The sequence below is a fragment of the Euprymna scolopes genome, chromosome 1 (genome assembly GCF_053919585.1).
Source record: "Euprymna scolopes isolate OS-2025 chromosome 1, ASM5391958v1, whole genome shotgun sequence".
Taxonomy (NCBI): Eukaryota; Metazoa; Mollusca; class Cephalopoda; order Sepiida; family Sepiolidae; genus Euprymna; species Euprymna scolopes.
In genome coordinates, this window is record NC_136482.1 from 151,918,755 (window position 1) to 151,941,350 (window position 22,596).

At 33.7% G+C, this 22,596-nt stretch overlaps 1 protein-coding gene across 1 annotated transcript in view; it reads left to right on the top strand.

Annotated features, from left to right (window-relative positions):
* The window catches only part of LOC145276715 (uncharacterized), a 522,786-nt gene that overhangs the window by 484,235 nt on the left and 15,955 nt on the right, over positions 1 to 22,596 (top strand). The window lies entirely within an intron of this gene.

The window sequence follows — 22,596 nt, forward strand, 5'->3', positions numbered from 1 at the left end:
TCTTCTTTCACCAACACCGACTATATTTTATTCCTCGCATTATGATAGTCTTCTAAATCTCTACGACATACCTATCCTACACAATGCTTCAAGCAAACTATATATCAATTCTCTCTCTCTCTCTCTCTCTCTCTCTCTCTATATATATATATATATATATATATATATATATATATATATATATATATATATATATATTAGTGGCCTGGCAAAGCCACGGGGAAGCCAAACATCAAAGAAAACCCCTAAACAAAACTTATACCAAAGCAGCAAAATTGGAGCTAGCCTGCCAGGACACTATATATACAGACTAAGGCAAATTTGGGCATATTTATTGGTTTGAAAATATAGGTACTTTTTACCAATTGTCATAAATTTTAACCATAGAATAGTATTATAATCTTCAAAAAGCCTGCAAATTTTCATGTAGTTTCGTCCTATAAAACCGAAGATATGAGCATTCTTCAGCATGATGCTCAAGCAGGCGACCGAAGATCTTGACGATGACTACATTCGCTATCGCCTCAATGGCAGTCTGTTAAACCTCAAAAGGCTGCAAGCCCACACAAAGACCTTCGAGCAACTGATCCAAGACCTCCTCTTTGCCGACGATGCTGCCCTTGTTGCCCACACCGAAAGAGCCTTGATGCGCCTCACATCCTGCATCGCAGAGGCTGCCCAGCTCTTCGGATGTCAGCTTGAAAAAGATGGGAGTCCTCAACCAGCCAGCTCCCCGGGTAGAGTACCTCCCTTCCCACATCACAATTGGCGAGACTAAGCTGAAGACCGTTCACCAGTTTACCTACCTGGGGTATACCATCACATCAGATGCAAAACTCGAGAGGGAAATACACAACAGACAGGCCAAGACTAACAGCGCTTTTGGCAGACAATACAACAGAGTCTGGAAAAACAGACACTTAAAAAATTGCATAAAAACCAGTGTGTATATAGCCGTAGTACTCTCCACCCTCCTGTAAGGCTTCGAGTCCTGGACAATTTACCGCCACCAATTACGACTCCTCTAGCCTCCGCACCATTCTCAAGTGACTATGTCACCAATGTTGAGATCATCGAGCGGGCGGAAATCACCAGCATCGAGGCCATGCTGCTGAAGTCACAGCTATGCTGGGTCTGGCATGTCTCCAGAATGGAGTATAATGGCCTGCCCAAGATTGACCAATATGGCGAACTCAGTACTGGTCGTCGTTACAGGGGCACCGAAGAAAAGATATAAAGACACTCTGAAGAAGTCCCTTGGTGACTGCCACATTTTCCACCTCTAATGGTCTGCTCTCGCTGCTGACCGTGCTACTTGGCGATGTAGTGTCCGCCAGGCTATCGCCTCCTTTGAGATCTCCCGCACATAGAATCTGCGAAGGAAGATTCAGAAAACCTCAGCAGCCACACCTGACGTAATTTTACTGCAGCCACTGTGGGCAAACCTGCTTGTCCCGCATCGGGATCGCAGCCACAAGCGTGTCTACAGTGGACGTGGACAACCCCTTCATAGAATCTTCGTTTGTGAAGTACAGCCAAGAAAAAAAAAAAAATATATATATATATATATATATATATATATATATATATACCCTTCTATCTGAAACCACTGTAAATAATTTTCTCCACTCTTTATTTGTGCCTATATCAAAACATAGATTCCATGAACAAAGCTACTTTCTTACAAGTGTACGCCTGTGGAACCCTCTTCCGTTTGCCTGTTTCCCACCTAACTACAACTTGGATGTCTTCAAGTCCAACATAAAAAAATTCCTGATAAACTGCCCCCTTAAGACACTTTATCAAATCTCCATTACTAACGATTACTACGATACTATCCCATAGATTACTGTACATGCAATAACCCTTATCCCCGAGTGGCCTCCGAGTCTTGATAAGTGGTGACCACCATGTAATATATACAGTCCTGGTCAAAATCATAAGACCACTTAAGAAAGTAAGCGTTTACGCATATTATTGAATTTTTAATCAAACAAATTGTTGAAATCATTGCCAAAAGGGAAAATATGATGGGAAAAACGAAATCTGCTTCATTCGAAACCTTAACCCTGATCTAATAATTATTTTTTAAAAAACAAACATTTTCACCTGGTCAAAATGATAAGACCACTTTAATAAAATCGGCTAGTTTTGAAAAAATGAATACGAAAAGCTTTCTATGTTACTAAAAGCAACTTGTTAGTGGATAAAAAACATCTTATTAAATTATCAATGGCAAAAGGCAAACCATTATCAGAGTTTGAGAGAGAACGGATCTTTGAGATTAATAGGGGTGGACTCTCCCATAGATCCATTGCAAACGAAGTGAATCGTAGCAAAACGGTCATCACAAATTTTTTAAGAAATCCATATCAATATGGGCACTAAAAGAGTCCAGGTCGACCAAAAACATAACCCCATCACTGGATCGCCGTATCAGAAGTTTTAAAAAAACTCCAGTATGAGCTCAAGTCGATTGAAAAGCCAAACAACAGTAGAATGTAGTCTTAAAACCATCAGAAGGCATCTGAAAATGAAGGGTTTATATCATTTAAAGCTACTGCAGAAACCACGTCTTCTTGAACAGCACAAAACTAATCGATTTAAATATGCCGCCAAATACCAGACTTGGGATGGAGAAAAGTTGGGAAAATGTAATATTCTCCGATGAGAAAAAGTTTGATCTAGATGATCTGATGGTCAAGATGGATTTCAACACTATTAGCATGATAAAAATTTGCCGAAAGAGACTGTTTAAACTCGGCATAGTGAAGGAGGGTCTTTAATGATCTGGGGTGCTTTCTCGTCAGCTGGGACCCTAAAGTTGCAAATAGTGAAAGGCCGGAAAACATCATTGAAGTACATTTCAATGCTTGAAAATGCTTCTATCAGGACTGAAGGTCCACGTCTGTGTGGAAGAAGTTGGATTTTTCAGCAAGACAACGCTGCGATACACACTTGCATGTTCTGCGGACCTCAATCCCATTGAAAATCTTTGGGGATGGATGGCAAAAGACTTGTTCAAGGATAGAAACTCGGTATGATTCGATAAAGGAACTTTCTGATTCAGTTTTCAGTACATGGGATAAAATTCCTTCGCAACTGATAAAAAATTTAGTCGCAAGCATGCCGAAGAGACTTTTTGAAGTAATTCGTAATAATGGAGGCTATACTAAATACTGAGACCCTTTTTAGTAATTTATAATTAACTTTTGTTAGATAAATTATCAGTGGTCTTATCATTTTGACCAGGTGAAAATATTTGTTTTTTAAAAAATAATTATTAGATCAGTGTTAAGGTTTCGAATGAAGCAGATTTTATTTTTTTCCATGATATTTTCCCTTTTGGCAATGGTTTTAACCATTTGTTTGATTAAAAATTCGATAATATGCGTAAACGCTTACTTTCTTAAGTGGTCTTATGATTTTCACCAGGACTGTATATATATATATATATATATATATATATATATATATATAGTCATCCACATACAGTACTGTTTCGCTGTTTCACAGCTCATCAGTGCGGCTAGACAGGCAACTACCTCAAGCCAGGATTGAAACCCGACCGTTTATACGGCAGTCAAGGCTTCTAACCATTACGCTATTGGCGGCTGCTTGAACGAGTAGTGAGTTTAACGATGTTTTGATATCATCCGAAATACCTCCGCTCGATTTGTTTACACAAAGAGCGTCGCTTATATGCTAATGGTAATTCGTTTTTCACTTCTCAATATGCTCAACTCAAGGTGAGGAGCACTATAGTCATCCACATACAGTACTGTTTCGCTGTTTCACAGCTCATCAGTGCGGCTAGACAGGCAACTACCTCAAGCCAGGATTGAAACCCGACCGTTTATACGGCAGTCAAGGCTTCTAACCATTACGCTATTGGCGGCTGCTTGAACGAGTAGTGAGTTTAACGATGTTTTGATATCATCCGAAATACCTCCGCGAGAGAGAGAGAGAGAGAGAGAGAGAGACAGAGACAGAGAGAGACAGAGAGAGAGAGTGTGTGTGAGAGAGAGGGAGAGAAAGAGAGAGAGATACAACCTTTTTTGGCAATTTTATACTTTCCAAATCTAAGCGAATATATATATATATATATATATATATATATATATATTCGCTTAGATTTGGAAAGTATAAAATTGCCAAAAAAGGTTGTATCTCTCTCTTATATATATATATATATATATATATATATATATATATATATATATATATATATTCGCTTAGATTTGGAAAGTATAAAATTGCCAAAAAAGGTTGTATCTCTCTCTCTCTTTCTCTCCCTCTCTCTCACATACTCTCTCTCTGTCTCTCTCTGTCTCTCTCTCTCTCTCTCTCTCACTATATATATATATATATATATATATATGTGTGTGTGTGTGTGTGTGTGTGTGTGGAGACAGCGAAGCAATAAAAAAAAAACCCTAAGCAAAATTCATCCCAAAGCAGTAAAATTATATATACGATTTTTTTTACATGATAATTTTAATTAAAGTTTAACATACAAAAGTCAAGTATCATAGTTCAATTGAACTCTAACCCAAACATTTATTTCGAATGTGCCCGTTAGAAAAGAACCCATTGTTTATTTTATAGACAGCGCTCGTCTGCTTATGGTGTGATAAAGCTTCTTAAATGCATTTGTGATGCTAAGTTGTATAGAAGTGTTAACTTCCTTCTTTTATAGGATATTATCGATTATCGATTTTCGAAACTTATTCTGATACAAAACCTACGTAAGAACACTCCCAAACACATCAAATAATTTCGTGTGAAATTTTAAAAAAGTACAGCCGTTATCGAATCTATAGGGAACGAACACACACACACACAAAGAAAAGTTTGTATTTATAGTAGATAGATATTTGTATGTATAGAGAGACATATTTGATCATTTTCATGTCATGTATTCAAATTTGTTTTAATAAGCTTCATATATATATATATATATATATATATATAATGAATAAATGACAAATGTCTCGATTCAAAATTTCATGATGTTGACCATCTTATAATTTATTCCTTTAATTCAGTTGGCATTCACAATTTTTGTCAGTATCTGTTTCGTTGCACAAAATCATTCACTTAATCATTAATCAGTGAATCTATCTTTTGTCATTTATTTATTATAAGCTCTGACATTACATTGAGCTTCTTAAATAAGAATTGGTATATATAAAAAGGGAAATATAAGCGAATAAAATATGTCAACATATATATATATTAGACACCGCCAAAAATGGCCGAAAAATCAAGTTGTTGTTTTTTAAAACGAAATTACATTTATTAAAATCCATTATTTCTGAGTAACTTTTTTTCCAGAAAGATAAAACCCTGAATTTTATAATATAGAAAACAGAATAATGTAAAACTTTTTCTACTATTTTTAATTACATTTTAAATGTTAAATTTTCCCAAAAAGTTAACAATTGACATTTTTTGTCTTGCACAAAAAACGTACATAAATATTTTAAAAAAAGGTTTTTGAACGAATTAATTTATTTATTTGTTATCTAACAAAGATTTAGGATGATTTTCTCTGAGAATATACAAAAATATTATAATATAAGTACCTGAATTTCAAATAATTCCACTTATTTATATAGGCAACCAGTTACTTCGCGTCGATCTAGACAATGTTTACGTTTGTATTTGATAAAAAGCAAACTATGGAAGACCAAACAGGCCAAAAAAACTTATTTTTCAGTGACGAAAATTTCAATGTAGTATTAACGCTGATTCTGGCCTGTACCAGATGGATGACCATTTGTATGAGTTTGGTTTTTAATGTGTATGTGTGTGGGGGCCAGGCTCCCCAATATGGGGGGGGCAATTTAAAGCAGAATAAAAAAAATTATTTCAGCACGTTTGGTCCACCGTAGTCGAAAGGCGGCAAACGTTTTCAAACGGGATCGAAAAAATGATGCTATTTTTAACACAAAGGGCACAATATATATCAAATTTTTTTGTATCAATTCTTCAAAGCATGTCCTGTTTAATAATGGTCATGCATTATTCGGCTCGCTAAAAAAATTGTTAATTTATTTATCAAAGATTTTAAAATGTTTTTTTTCGTATAAATATTAAAAAAAAAAAAAGAAATTGTTTTGCTTAACTTAAATTAATTATTTTACTTAACATATTCACCGAATTTCACACTTCAAAGCTCAAAAGCGGGATAATTAAACGCAATCGAAGTTCTGATATTCAGACGTCAAAATAAGGTATGCAAACATTTTTTTTTAATCTATAATCCTGTCCCTTACAACAACACAATATCTTTTGTTCAGTTTCAGATGATTATTTTAAGCATATTTGGAACCCCCTCAAAACAAGGGGGAGGGTTATAAGCAAAATATATATATACATAAATATCGTGTATGAAAAATAAGTACACTGTTATAAAGTTCATTCTTCTCTTAATAATCGCTGAAATTTTCGTATTGATTGGATAATTATCTGATTTTTGGTAGATTTTTAAAAAGACGGTCCGTCAAAAAGTACTTACCTGCCCCCCCCCCAGTTTTGGCGGTGCCTAGACAAATATTATTGAATAGCACGGAATTATTCTGTTTTACAATTTTCCTATTTATCTTCTCCAATCTCCGAATAGTCTTTTTTGTGTTTTTCTCGAAATTGTATATGATGGATCCATAATCGCGAGCGCTTTCGACAGAAGTACTTCTATCACCGTCAGGCATATTGTAGAAATAAATGTAGAAATTGTTTTTTTTTAATTTACTTATATATATATATTTCCCCCTAGTTACGTGGTAATTTGTTACAAGTTAAGTGGGCGAATTTTTTTTTATATATATTAAACAGATTTATATATACAAACACATATATACATTATTAAACATTTATCCCACCTCTCTGACTCTAGCTCCATATAACAACATTTGAAGGGACATGGCTGGCAAGATTCAGAATTTCGAAGAATTATGGTAGAAAATACAAGAGTATTGTAGAGTGAGAGAAATGTAAATAGGCTAAGAATACTCGAAGCATTGTACATTAAAACAAAGAAGCCTCAAATAAATAATATTAATTATGAGTGCAGCCGGAACATTTTGAAATGTTTGGGATAAATGTTTAATAATGTATATAGGTGTTTGTATATATAAATATGTTTAATATATGATAAAAAAAAAACAATTCGCCCACTTAACTTGTACCAAATTACCACGTGACTAGGAAAAATATATATATATATATAAGTAAATTAAAAAAACAATCCCTACATTTATTTCTACAATATGCCTGAGGATGATAGAAGTACTTCTGTCGAAAGCGCTCGCGATTATGGATCCAACATATACAATTTCGAGAAAAACACAAAAAGGACTATTCGGAGATTGGAGACGATAAAAAGGAAAATTGTAAAACGGAATAATTCTGTGCTATTCAATAATATTTGTCTAAATGAGAAAATGCTGCTTAAATATACACAATACACATATATATATGGGTGTGTGTGTGTGTGTGTGTGTGTGTGTGTGTGTGTGTGTGTGTGTATACTACCTGTTCAGCCCGGCTTTGCTCGGGCCCTATGTACTATTCATAACATATGTGCATATGTATATATATATTATAAAATTATACTCATGTCCAAATAACCTACATCTAAAATTTAAAGTGTTTAGACCCAAAATTTACGGAGGAGTTTGGTAGAGTCTGCAAAAGAAAACTCTTTACATTTTGACTTCTTGCGAGTCAAATTTTCGCCCAAAAACTGATTAAAAAGCTTGCTATATGGCTGAATACGTTTTATGTAAATTTTCAAACGTTTAAAACCAAAATTGGGTCAATAGTTTGCTAGATAAGGCAACGGTCAAATCTTTTGAATGTTGATAATTTGCTAGCCAAATTTTCAGCCAAGAACCAATTTAAAAGCGTGCCCGATGTCTGAATACACATTATGTAAAATTTACAAATGTTTAGACCAGAAATTGGCTGGGTAATTTGGCAGAGATCGCAGAAGTCAATTTTTTTTAAACTTTGACCCCAATTTTGACTCCTTAACATTTAATAGTTTTGGGCTCAAATCGAATTAAAAAGTTAAACCCATGTTCAAATAACCTATATCTAAAGTTTCAAGTGTTTAGACCCAAAATAGGAGGAGGAGTTTGATAGAGTTTTCGAAGATCAAATCGTTGAAATTAGACCGATAGACAATCAAATTTCTGGACGAAAACCGATTAAAAAGATCTTCCCAAATCTCAATACAACTTATATCAAATCTCGAGTCTGTAGACTGAAAACTGACAGCGTAGTTTGGCAGGGAAATGTACACACACACACACACATTTTCACTTTTATAGATATATAGATAGATTTGTTCTTTCGGTCTTCATTAAAGGACAAAACTTTTCAGAGCCAACACACACACACACGCATATACACACAGACAGACAAGTTCACTGTTATAGAAATATAGATGTGCTCTGTAATTATATTGAGTTTCTTAAATAAGAATTGGTACATATAAAAAAGGGAAATATAAGTGAATAAAGAATATTTACACACACACACACACACACACACACACACACATATATATATATATATATATATATATATATATAATTTTCTTTTCATGCGCATAAAAACGTTTTAATAAGCCTTCAGCTAAACACAGGGTTAGGAAGAACTGAACTAAATACTTGTGTCAAAATGTATGATTAATGTTACCTGTTCATATAAACGATTTGATCAAGTAGCTGTTTTAGTAGGTCTGAGATTATTTCGTGGTGTAATATTAAAGTTATCATTATCTTTTTTTTTTCTTCTCCGTCCACGGGTTATTTTATCATCGATGCGAAGACCACTAGATTCAAGTAAACCCATCATCTTCATCCATACCTCTGAGGTATCAGTGTCATTTTAAACCGGGAAATCAAGCCGCAAATTATAACTCTATCAATATGAAACCGCTGGCGGGCATTCTTATTTGCTGATAAGAGTATCAGAGAAGACAATTACCGTCCGTGAAGTTCCGGATATTTGCAGCATGGCCAAAAGCTATCTTCGCACAATCATCTACTGGAAAATAAACATGAGAACGATATATTCTTGCATTGGAAACTTCATATAACTACTAAAGATGGTCCCAAGTGTTCTCATATTTGTGTTCCTGAAATGTGAAGAACAGTATTTTTAACTTTCCAATCATTTGTATCAGGCTTAGAGCTATGTAGTGTATATTCCTTTGTTTGTCATAGAAATCAGGTTTGGAATTATATTGTTTCAAATATCTACATTACGGACGTAGTCAGCTTTATATTAAACGCTACAGGAAGACAGATGTATATTGCAGGACTCCACAAATGTAAGACGTAAACTTGTTGCTCTGTAGAATATATATATAGAGAGAGAGTGAGAGAAAGAGAGAAAGAGCAGAGAGAGAGAGAGAGAGAGAGAGAGAAAGAGAGCAACAAGTTTACGTCTTACATTTGTGGAATCCTGCAATATAACGCTGTCTTCCTGTAGGCAAAAATAATTAACGTTAACCTCTCTCTCTCTCTCTCTATATATATATATATATATATATATATATATATATATATATATATATATATATATATATATATATAATTAATGTTAACTCTCTCTCTCTATATATATATATATATAATTAACGTTAACTCTCTCTCTCTCTATATATATATATATATATATACTAGACCACCCGTGACCCGTTGGGTCAGTATGTTATATTAGCTATGGAATTCATGTATGAGCGTGACACTTGTGGCATAACGAAAATAGTTTTTTTTTTACATAACAGAAGCATTTCTATGAAAGTATATTAAAATGAAAAAAGAATATAGATAGATTTCTATGAGTCGTTCTGTTTATTATAATTGTTATTTTTTTTTAAATTACAGTTACTGAATTATAAGTGGTTGGTCATACTTATAGGTAAATATGCACTGAACAGGTATCATAATCCTTATTATAGTTAAATTCAAATTTTGATATATCATCTTTTAAATTAAATTGTTAGTTGAAAGTACAGAATAATAAAAAAAACACTCTCCACATGTTAATAATGGCTTTTTAAATAGAAAATGAAAATAAAATGTAACTTTTTTCATTTAATTTAAGCAAACATTCAGTACCCATTGTGTAAAATATTTAATTTGTATGTTAATAATAAGGTCAATAAAATTAAGACAATTCTTTTCTATTTATATTTTTAGTACAATTAATTTTTTTTAAACATTTTTTCCACATATATCCTTGAGAGTCCTATCGAACGTCTCTAAACTCTCCCTTCTTATCATTGGACATTCGTCCCAAATAATAAGTTTTGCTGCCCTTATCAAGTTGGCTGTTTCTGATTGTTTATCAAAATTACAAACATCATTTTCTCTTACATTGAGAGGAAGCTTGAATCTGGAATGAGCAGTACGACCACCAGGCATCAATGTTGCAGCAATACCTGATGATGCTACAGCCAGTGCAATTTGTCCTAAGCTCCTTACTTTTGAAAGAAGAAGTTTTATTAAGAAGGTCTTTCCTGTGCCTCCTGGAGCATCGATGAAAATCAATGAAGAAGAGTCTGTGTTTAAGCAACTGCATATAAAGTTGTAGATGATCGATTGTTCGTCATTTAATAAATGTTGATGTGTCTTTACATATGTCATTTGCTCTGCTATATTGTAACTTTGCTCATCCATTATGGCTCTATTTATGTGAATCACATTAGGTAAATTCTGAGGCAAAGGCAATCCAAAATCTTGCAGTGATTTGTCAGCAGCACAAAGTTTATCATTTATCCAGTTTTACATCGCTCCCTTTTTCTCTCTCTCACACATACACGTAACTATTTCTCGCGTACGTAACGAAAACAGAGGGAGTAGGAGTGTTGAAATCTATGAGAGTGAAAGTGAGAGGTGTTTTCTTTCACCGCCGCTGCTTCTATTAATAATGAGTGTTGTTTTTCTTGTTTGTTTACTTTTGTTTTTTAAAAGGGAGAAGTTTTTTTGAAACTGCGACAGACTTTACGAAGTTTAATGTTTTTAGCCGTTAAAAAAAAACAAAAAACTACGGTTGATTTTATAAAATTATTTATTTATAATGACATGAATTAAAGATTTCTCGCGTACGTAACGAAAACAGAGGGAGTAGGAGTGTTGAAATCTATTAGAGGGAAAGTGAGAGGTGTTTTCTTTCACCGCCGCTGCTTCTATTAATAATGAGTGTTGTTTTTCTTGTTTGTTTACTTTTGTTTTTTAAAAGGGAGAAGTTTTTTTAAAACTGCGACAGACTTTACGAAGTTGAATGTTTTTAGCCGTTAAAAAAAAAACAAAAAACTATTTGATCAAATTAAATGAAATTGTTTGTATTAAAAGCGATATAAAAATTCCGGAATTGGAATAACGGATTGAAGACGTTGCTATTTACGCATGCGCAACCGGATGTTGAAAACCGGAAATCTGATTGCAAACATACAAGATCCATAGAGTTTTAGTATTATATATATATATATATATATATATATATATATATATATATATAGAGAGAGAGAGAGAGAGAGAGAGAGAGTTAACGTTAATCATTTTTGCCTACAGTTTTCGTTCCAGTATATTGCAGGATTCCACAAATGTAAGACGTAAACTAGTTGCTCTCTTTCTCTCTCTCTCTCTCTCTCTCTCTCTATATATATATATATATATATATATATATATATATATATAGAGAGAGAGAGAGAGAGAGAGAGAGTTAACGTTAATTATTTTTGCCGTTTGTGGAAGAAGAATGATAGATGTTTTATTTTGTTATGTTTTAAAATTTTTTGCAACGTATTAGCGTTTAATTCAAACGACAAAAAAAGAGGCGCAATTAATTTCAATACATGTATAATAAATGGTCTGAAATTGAAACATATACATATATATATATATATATATATATATATATATATATATATATATATATATATATATATATATATATACAGGGGTAACAAAAAAAAACAAATGCTAAATGGAGGCTATCTAGAACATATGCTGTACGAGGGGCGTGCAATAAGTAATGCCCCTTACCCACTTCCCATAGTAGTAGAGCAACGAAACTTGGCACAGTTATTAGTCTTTCTCTACATAGGAACCACGCACAGTTATGCATTTCTACCATTGTTTGATGCAGCTCTGGAGACCGTTTTTGTAGAACAGTTCAGGTTGGTCCTCCAACCACGACGTGCTTCAGAAATCAAGGCTGCATCATCTGGGAAATGCTTTCCTTTCAAAAACAACTTCATGGCTGGGAAGGGGTGAAAGTCAGAGGGTGCAAGGTCAGGAGAGTAGGGAGGATGGGAAAGGATTTCATAACCACACGCCCGTGCTTCCGATTTGGCGACATGCGAGTTGTGGACCAGAGCGTTGTTCTGCAGAAGGAGAGAACCTTTGCTGATCTTGCCCGACTTGATTTTGATAGCTTCCCTTAATTTCCTAAAAAGTGAAGCACAATAGGTTCCTGTTATTGTGGTACCCTTTGACAGGAAATCTGCTATCACTGCACCGTCCTGGTCCCAGAAAACTGTGAGCATGACCTTGCCAGCGGAGAACTGCATCCTTGCCTTCTATGAAGGTGGTGAATCCAAGTGCTCCCACTGCATTGACTGGGGTTTGATCTCTGGATCATAGTGATGGACCCAGCACTTTGACTCATCTTCTTGTCACATCTCCAAATTCATCCTCGAGCACTCGACGCGTTCTCGCTTCTGGAATGGTGTGAGCAACCTGGGGATCCATCTGGAAGACAACTTATGCATATGCAAATGGTAATGAATGATAGTTGCCACAGACCCTTTACGAATCTTAACATCTTGGGCAATTTGGCGATTACTAATGCGTCAATCTTCCAAAATGGCAGCCTAAACTTGACGGACAGATGCCTCATCAATAGCAGAAGGGGGCGGCCAGGTTTGGGAGCTGTTTCCACAAACTTCCGGCCATGTTTGAATTCACGATGCAAGCGTTTTACAGAGTCATATGATGGGGCATTATCACCATAAGTTTCTTTCATTTCATCAAAAGTCTCCTGCGGTGTGCGTCCTTTCAAATACAAAAACCGGATCACTGTTCGACATTCAACAGGCTTCATTTCACACCTGACTCAGTTCAAACACCTGTAAAACAGAAACCACAATTAGTTCAGAGCGGTAATTTGTCACATAACCCGTAGATATATAAATCATTGCACATGCAAAATTTCATCTAGATCAGACAACTGGAAGTGGGTCAGGAGCATTACTTATTGCACGCCCCTCGTAGAACGGAGAAAAAAGGCCAAAGACCCGAGTGTTTTGATGTGATTTTTTTTAATATAATAAACTAGTTATGACCAAAGTATCATTTCATTCGGACAAAACACTAAGAAACAGGGTCTAATTAGAGTTGGGGCCCGTTTTGGGGGAGTCACCCTGTATACAAGGCGATATGTCTGTCTCTCTGTCTCAATATGTTCAAACTCTATGTTTTCAAAAATTAAAGTCACAGATCGGCGCTAGGGGCCTCAAATGTTTGGAGTTTTTATGGACCGTTCTTTTATGGGTAATTGAGCCAGTTAAAATAGTTTATAAGAGGTCAAATATGGGTAAAAATGAAAAAAATCGTAAAACATTGTGTATATTAATCTTAGTTTATTTGTAATTTTTAATTTTTAATCTGTTCATATACGTGTCTCGGGTAAAGTCACCAGCTGTGAATGCTACAGTTTTGCCTTCGGTGTCGATCCTAACTGATGGTACCCAAAAACGTTTTTTTTTTTTTTTTAACTTTTTTAAATCACGACTCTATAATAATATGTACGAAATCTGGACATATTAAAATATCATATTTAAGCGTATTTTACGATCTAGCAAAGCCGCACACACCGCTTAGATATATATATATATATGAATATATATATGTATATATATATATATATATATATATATATATATATATATATATTCGCAGAATGAATCAGCGTCGAAGTAATAACGTCACACGCAACGTTATAGTAAAGAACAATTAAATGCTTTTAGGTCTTATGATGAGGCCCCAGCTTGCGGGCTTTGGGGTGTGTGGAGCAACCCTTTAATTTACCATTCCTCTCAGGTCCACTCTGACCCGGAGTGATAGTACCTGTAAGGGTTCCAACTATGGGTTAAATAGAAACCGATATGAAAAAAAATAAATATATTCTATAAAAAAAACTGTTCTTAAATCACTGGATTTGGCATTAAATGACCTGTAAAAGAAAACAACCAAGCAAACCAAGACGTGATTTTAAATGAACGGGCAATGTCCTCTTTGTTCCAATAAAAAAACAGATAGAACATAAATCATTACAATCTTTTGTGTGTCTACTATTTTTATGCCAGTTCTCAAGTTAGCACTTTGCGTAATATATCATGGTAGCATTAGTTCTTTTAGACATATTTCCTTTATCTATTAAAAGTTCCTTGTCAGTTTGCGAGTCTCAAGCTGAGATTGGCCGATATATCTGCTGTACTCTTTGTGAACGCTAATACGTTTAGATCATCATTAAGTAAACGTGTATTCTTATGAATCCATTAGATGAATACTATTTAAGTTTAGCTAGTTACATATGTAATAATTAAGGCTATTACAACGGCATATTTTTTTTCATTGTTTTGACTCTTGAGTATATATCCGACACAGTTATACACAATTAACCAACCGAGAACTATATCACCCTGCATAAAAACATATAAGGTATCAATGGATATATACCTGAGAATCAAAACAAGGAAAAGAAGATGCTGTTGTCATAGCCCTACAATATCATTCTAACTTATCAAACGTAATCAATATTACATAAATAAGTAATTAAAGTGGTAAGTAATTAAATAAATGTCTTGAAAAATGCGGTAATTAATTATATATTAAAAAAAAAATATTTGCTAAAGGCCGATCATATAGAATAAATAATTAAATGACTATATAAATAAAGAAAACGTCAGAAGTAAATAGTTATAAATCAAGAAAATATTATAGTATCTATAATATTATATAAAAGAAACTTTATCGGTCTGGCTGTCTGTATTTGGCTGTGTCTGTGTCTGTATCTGTGTTCGTTCCATATGGACTCGAAAACGGCTGGGCAGATTTTTATGAAATTTCAGACGAAGATACTTTATGCGTCTGATAGTGTTCGTAGATAGGTTTTATGTGTCTGACAGTGTTCGTAGATACGAATCGATAATTTAAAGAAGGAACAGGCGATTTTGACCAAAGTTTACACTTTACACGGCCTAACATCAAAAGGGCATTTGAGAAGTTTTTATTACCACACAATCCGAAAGGTCTAACATATAAAATCAACAGTAGGTTTTTTCGTTCTGAATGAATGTTTCTGTTAAAAACACAATTGCACCATGATATTTGACTTTTTCATTTTAAACTTAAGCCAAAGCCATTATCACCGCACAAGTATATGCATATAAAATCAACAATAAGTTCTTTGATAAGACAGAGACTTGTTCGAAATAAATGTTTCTGTTTAGAGCACAACTGAACCATGATACTTGACTTTTGCATTTTAAGCTTTAATTCTAGCAATTATATATTTAAAAAAAATAATTTTATAAAATCAACAGTAAGTTCTCTACAGTGCAATGTAGACTACAATGTATTGTGGACGCATACATTGCGGGTAGGCATGTGAAGCTTCCTCCCGGTGCCCCTGGATAGGTCCCCAAATAGAGAAGCACTTAATCGATCTGATTGAAAAATGATCGATTTCATCGATTTCAATGACAATAAAAAAATATGGGAATGTGATAGATTCGATGAGCATCATTTAATCCTGAGCAACGTGTGGTCTCCCTGCTAGTTTTTAATAAAACTAATTTCAGTCCTATTTTAGCATTCACAAGTAAAAATTAATTGAAAACGTTAGAATTGTATCATTTTATGTGCTGTATTACTCCGTTATATTGCTTCTTTTTTTTTGTGAATTCAACTTTGTATATATATTTATGTTATTCTGAACTTGGAAAACTTGGGTTGTATATAGAGTGTAATTATCCTTGTTAATATATCGTTTTATATGTGTGTCCGGTTGTGAGTATACCATTTGGAAGTTTGTGTATGTTCGTATTATATTAAAGCTTTTGTGACTTTTCAATGACACATGCGTGTGTGTTTGTATATTAATATTCACAAAAACATTTTTTTTAATTTTGAGGTTAACCGTGTTATATATCTGAGGTGTCATATACACTTGTGCCCGATATTATTCATACCCCCTCTTGAAAATTGTGTTTATTAGGTGTAACTTTGTAAGAATTTATTGTTTACGTCCATATTGATACATATTCTTAATAAACCTCTTCTGATCATTTTCGTCATTTTAAAATCTCGGGATACTTGTAATAAAAGAAATATACAGCTATTTATAAAATCTGCAATGTTCAAAAATAATCATACCCCCTTATTTTTTCAGTATTAATCTAGTTTCTGACTGTTTGTTTCCTGTTTGATTCTTATTTTTAATGCTTTTATACAACCTTTGATTAATTTCATTTCGTTTTTTGCATTTTTCAGAAATTAAAATGATATCAACTGAAAACCAAAAAAAGAATAAAAAATATTAGAATGGGGAAGAAAAAAGAGCTTAGTAATGATCTTAGGACTAAAATTGTGAATTCACATAAGGATGGTTTAGGTTTACAAATCAATTTCCAAGAAATTTGAGGTCCCTACAGCAACAGTACAGAGCATCATCAAAAAATTCCAGAGCCACCACACAACAAACAACTTGATTGGTAGAGGAAGGAAAAGGAAACTGTCTGCTAGAGCCACCAGGAATGTTGTAAGAAGTGTTAATGCAAATCCAACCACCACTACTAAGGACATTTTAGAAAATCTGGAGTCTTCTGGCATAAAAATATCAAGGCAAACATTGCAAAGGACTCTGCATGAAAATGGTCTGAAAGGAAGAAGACCAAGAAGGACTCTATTGCACACCGGAAAACGCCTTGCAGCACGTCTAAAGTTTGCTAGGACCCATGTGAATTCTCCAGAGTCCGTTTTCTCAAGTATTTTGTGGACTGACGAAACAAAAATTGAATTGTTTGGCCATATGGATGCTTCTTACGTTTGGAGGAAGAAAGGAGAAGCTTACAACCCAAAGAACACCATACCCACGGTGAAACATGGTGGTGGTAGCCTAATGTTTTGGGGTTCCTTTTCGGCTAGTGGTCCAGGTAGTTTGGTCAAGATAGATGGAACCATGAAGAAGGAGCAATATTTGGAGATACTCCAGAAAAACATTTGACAGGATGCGGAGAAGCTCCATTTAGGACCAAACTGGGTCCTTCAACAGGATAATGATCCAAAACATACTGCCAAAATAGTCAAGAAATGGTTTGAGGATAATCACATTAATGTTTTGGAATGGCCTAGCCAGAGTCCTGACCTGAACCCTATCGAAAACCTCTGGCACATATTGAAAACTGAGGTTAAAAAGCGGAAACCTAGAAATTTGAGGGATTAAGAGAACTACTGCATTGAAGAATGGTCAAAAATCAGTGTTGATGCTTGTAAAAACCTTGTTGATAAATATCCAAAACGGTTACAGGCAGTTATTAAGAATAAAGGGCATGCTATTGACTATTAGTAAGAGAGGTATGAATAATTTTGAACTAGTGCCATTATTATTTTTCTTAGTATAATGCTTCAAACTTGCACAATTTATTTATTTGTTGAGTTTAAATTAAATGCTTATGCTTGATTTATTGTTTGAAATCCCTTTAATATTGTCTATCTTCTGGTTTGAGCAATATTCTTATAGAAATCTCAAAGATCCGAGGGGTATGAATAATATCGGGCACAAGTGTATGTGAAAATCTGAGTGAGTATACGAGGTGCCTTCAATAAGTTTCCAGACATTTTTCGTATGAACACTTTTATTGATAGTACACACATGAAACTCTTGTACCCTTCGAAGTAATCTCCTCCGGCTACAATACACTTGTTGGACCGTTCCAACAACTTCCGGAAAGCCCCGTAGAATTCCTCTTGTATGTACGTATCAACGACTACTTTATCTCTTCAATTGATTCACACCGACAATGGGTAATTTTTTTTTTTTTAGCTTAGGGAATAACAAAAAGTCACAGGGAGCAAGGCCTGGACGATATGGAGGGTGAGTAACTGTCTTGGTGCCCTTCCTGGTCAAATAGGCTGTAACAAGTTGCGATAACATTTGTGCAAATCTTCCGCATCTTCAGTTCCTCATAGATAATTGTGCACAAAGTTCCCACACTGACATTAAACTGTGAACTTATTGTTTCTATAGACACACGACGATCCCTATCATTGAAACTCTTTATTTAGCGAATCAGCTCTGGTATTCTGATTCATTGCTCCTTCCACACCTCTAATTATCCCTCACAGACTCCCTGCCTTCCTTAAATTTCTTGTGCCACTCAAAAACTGACGCCGATTCATGCAAAATGGTTCAAAAGCAGTCCGAAGCATAGAATGGTGTATTCCAATTCCTTTTGTAGCTGTTTATTTGAACTTGGAACCATAAACATTGGTCAGTCATCTCAGAATATGTATAACTGTAACATACTGAATTTTCAAGAGAGTCATATATATATATATATATATATATATATATATATATATATATATATATATTTAAATAAGGGAGAAGTCACCAACAATGTGTATTTTTTAACATTATTTTATTATTCCGTGTCTTGGTTTTTCATTGAGAATTATGTTTGGATCATTGTAATAATGTTTTTAAGTCATTGAAATCGTTTACGCGCGTTTCAGACGGTCTGTGATGCGTCCTCGTCAGAAATTATTTTCAAATTTGAAAATAATTTCTGACGAGGACGCATCACAGACCGTCTGAAACGCGCGTAAACGATTTCAATGACTTAAAAACATTATTACAATGATCCAAACATAATTCTCAATGAAAAACCAAGACACGGAATAATAAAATAATGTTAAAAAATACACATTGTTGGTGACTACTCTCTTATTTAAATATACATCTTTCTGTCGTTGGAATTTATTAACCCATTTTATATAAATATATATATATATATATATATATATATATATATATATATATATATATATATATATATATATATATATACATCTTTCTTTCGTTGGAATTTCTTAACCCATTTCATATATGTATATATATATATATATATATATATATATATATATATATATATAGTATGTTTATATGTAATTGAACTAGTTTGGGACTTGAAAACCATAAAGTTCTCATTTAGATAGCTCAATAATGCTATACTAGAGCTATAGATATTCTTCTTTAAAGATACTACTTTGTATCTATCTCTATTAACGTGGTATCTTGAAGGAAAATATGTACACACACGCACACATACATATATATATATATATGTGTGTGTGTGTGTGTGTGTGTGTGTGTGTGTGTGTGTGTGTGTGTGTGTGTGTGTGTGTGTGTGTGTGTGTGTGTGTGTGTGTGTGTGTGAGTTCCAATGAGTTTCTTTAATTATAATTATCACACACCTTAAGAACACTTAAGTATCGGCACTCTCTGCGGAATAATAACAAAGTCAACCGACTAGCGTTTATGCAATGTTCACAACTTCCGCTTGTTCGAACACTCTATAGTGTCTAATGTATTCGCCCAAATTCGATATTTAGTAGTTCTTAATTGCCTTGACTCCCATGGCAATTGATTGGTTACCCTGAGATAAAAGCTTACCAAATGGAACAAGAGGTGGCTTTGTGACTGGGTTCGAATCTCATGACTGGCAAAAACTATCAGCTCCTACATTGATGATTGCGAAAGCATGAAACACTAATATCTGTACATATAAATAATTATCATTATTTAATTAATATATGTATATATATATATATATATATATATATATATATATATATATTTAAAAGTAAATTATAATTATTATGAACATATAATAATAAAATTTTTCTTGGTTTTAAATTTAACCATTTCACGTCATAAATCTTAAATTATTGAATCACTAAAATTTATATATATATATATATATATATATTCTTCAGAATAGTTTTTTTTTATTTAACAATCAGTTGTTATGGATACGTGAGATTGTAGGTTTACAAAATATTACTGGCAGTAATATTCTATAAGTTATCCCATCTAATGAATTGTTTGAAATTCATTGAATTACAATTTGATATATATATATATATATATATATATATATATATATATATATATATATATATATATATATATATATATATATTAGGTTGGTGCAAACATGATGTTGTTTTTATGTAAAAGTTAAACGTCGAAAAACGACATTATTTTACACCAACTGTATGTTATGATTTAGCAATAATTATTCCTTATATTGTTTATATATATATATATATATATATATATATATATATATATATATATATATATTGGATTTTATATGTAGGAGAAATAAACAGAGTATTCATACATACATAAGGGCATACATTGTATTTGAAAGAACATTATTTTAATCGCCCAGTCAGGTACCAGAGATACCTATGAATTATCGAACTGAACTATATATCGTGAATTACTTTGAATATTCCATGTTGTTTTTAACGTCATATATATTGAGCTTCGGTAATCTCCGATTTAACTTTTGGGCTTCACAGAAAGCACGAAATAATGAATGAATAATCTATTCGATGTATGAGTTTATAATACATGCATTCGTTTGTAAATATAATACTCAAATTGCTTGTCAGGCGATAAAACGACGGCTTATTTTATTGCCCGTCGGATTTATACGTTTGCCCTTTCTTTATAAAATTACAGGAAACGTGTTTGCTTTAGAAATAACAACTACAAATAAAATCAAGCTTTAAAATCTATGATCTTACAATAGCGTTTACCGAAACACTGAATGTCAGCGGCAAGCGATTGAAATTGCCTTTAAATGAATCGAAAGACAGAAATAGAGTAAATCGCGTGAGGTTTTTCGTGTTGGGATTTGCAAAGGGGTCAAATACATGGAAGATCGAAGGGGAAATTGATTCACATTGAAACGATCTACAAACTCTGCTACGAATTACAATGAACGCAACTTTTTCTCTTATTTTTTTTTTCTTTTTATTTCGAACTGTGTTGGAAGAAAGATGTCACTATGAAAGCCGCTTTTTATAATCAGTTTGATCACAGTAAATGTTTCATAGCATTTAACTTTCAAGCGACGATATAAGGTGCGTAAGCATGCGACTCTAAACGAGTACCAAGAAAATATAATTATAGAGAAGTGTAGCTGTTAGAACAGAAGATAAAGCAAGTTAGTTTTTTTTTCAGTAATAAATCTTACTTTATCAGCAAAAACTTCTACAGCGTTTTTTAATGTGTGTAAGTGTCTTAATATTTCGAGAAAAAACCTTTTTATCAAACCGTAGGAGTTTCAAATCCTTCCAAATGCGTGTGCATGGCTAATATTTTATAGTTATCATCTCTACAATGATGATATAAGATACGAATCTCGAATATTATTATTATTATTATTATTGGGACAGTTTTTATTTTGTTTTTTTTTTACACAGTGATCACCACTTATCAAGGCCCGGAAGCCACTCAGGGATAAAGGTTATTGCAAGTACATTACGTTAGTGAGGAGATTTGCTGAAGTGTGTACTTAAGGGGGCGGTTCATTAGAAATTTGTTAACATTTGACTTGAAGACATCCAAGTTGTAATCCGGAGGGAAGCAGGCAGACGGAACAGAGTTCCACAGGCGTGCAGTTCTAAGAAAGAAGGTTTGTTCATGAAATCTGCGTTTTGATTTAGGCACAGATATAGAGTGGGGGAAATTTTTCACAGTGGATTCAGCTAGACGGGTGTTTTTCGTGAAAGATTGGCGAGGGGGGACCAGACATTGGAGTTCAGACGAGCACCTGCCATGGAAATAACGATAAAACAAGGACAGGCTCGCAACGTCTCTTCTGTGGGAGAGAGGTTGCAGGGTAGAGAAAAGGGGCATCCCCCACTAAGCCACGAAGTCTATTTTGTACTCTGTCAAGGCAGGATAGGCTGTTTTTAGCAGCTCCTGCCCAGATATGGCAACAGTATTCCATCCTTGGACGTACTTGGCTTTTATATAGATAGAGAATTGCATCAGTAGTGAGATATCTTCTGGAGCGGTAGAAGGATCCCACCAGTTTATATCCTTACTTTTGTTTTAAATGGATAACCAAATTATATACATGATAAAATCTGTTCCTATAATCAGACTCAGAATACTTAACTTTATAGATAATGCCATATCTTGAATATCTGATTGTATTTGATTTGCATTTTTATACCTGAACATCCCTTTTAGATTTCAATAACCGTTTCTCAATTTCTTTGTATTCATTATTCCTTTTTTTTTTCTAAATTCTCTGTTTATTTTTATTCTTTCAGTTTTAAGGTGATTCTCAAGTGTGTTAACGGTATCATTGGGTCCTTTAACCGATTCTTTGACACCATTGGCATAACTAACACTTGGTAAGATCATAGCAGGTTGACAAGAAAGTTCTTGCGATTTTTAACTTTTAGATTTAGATGAACA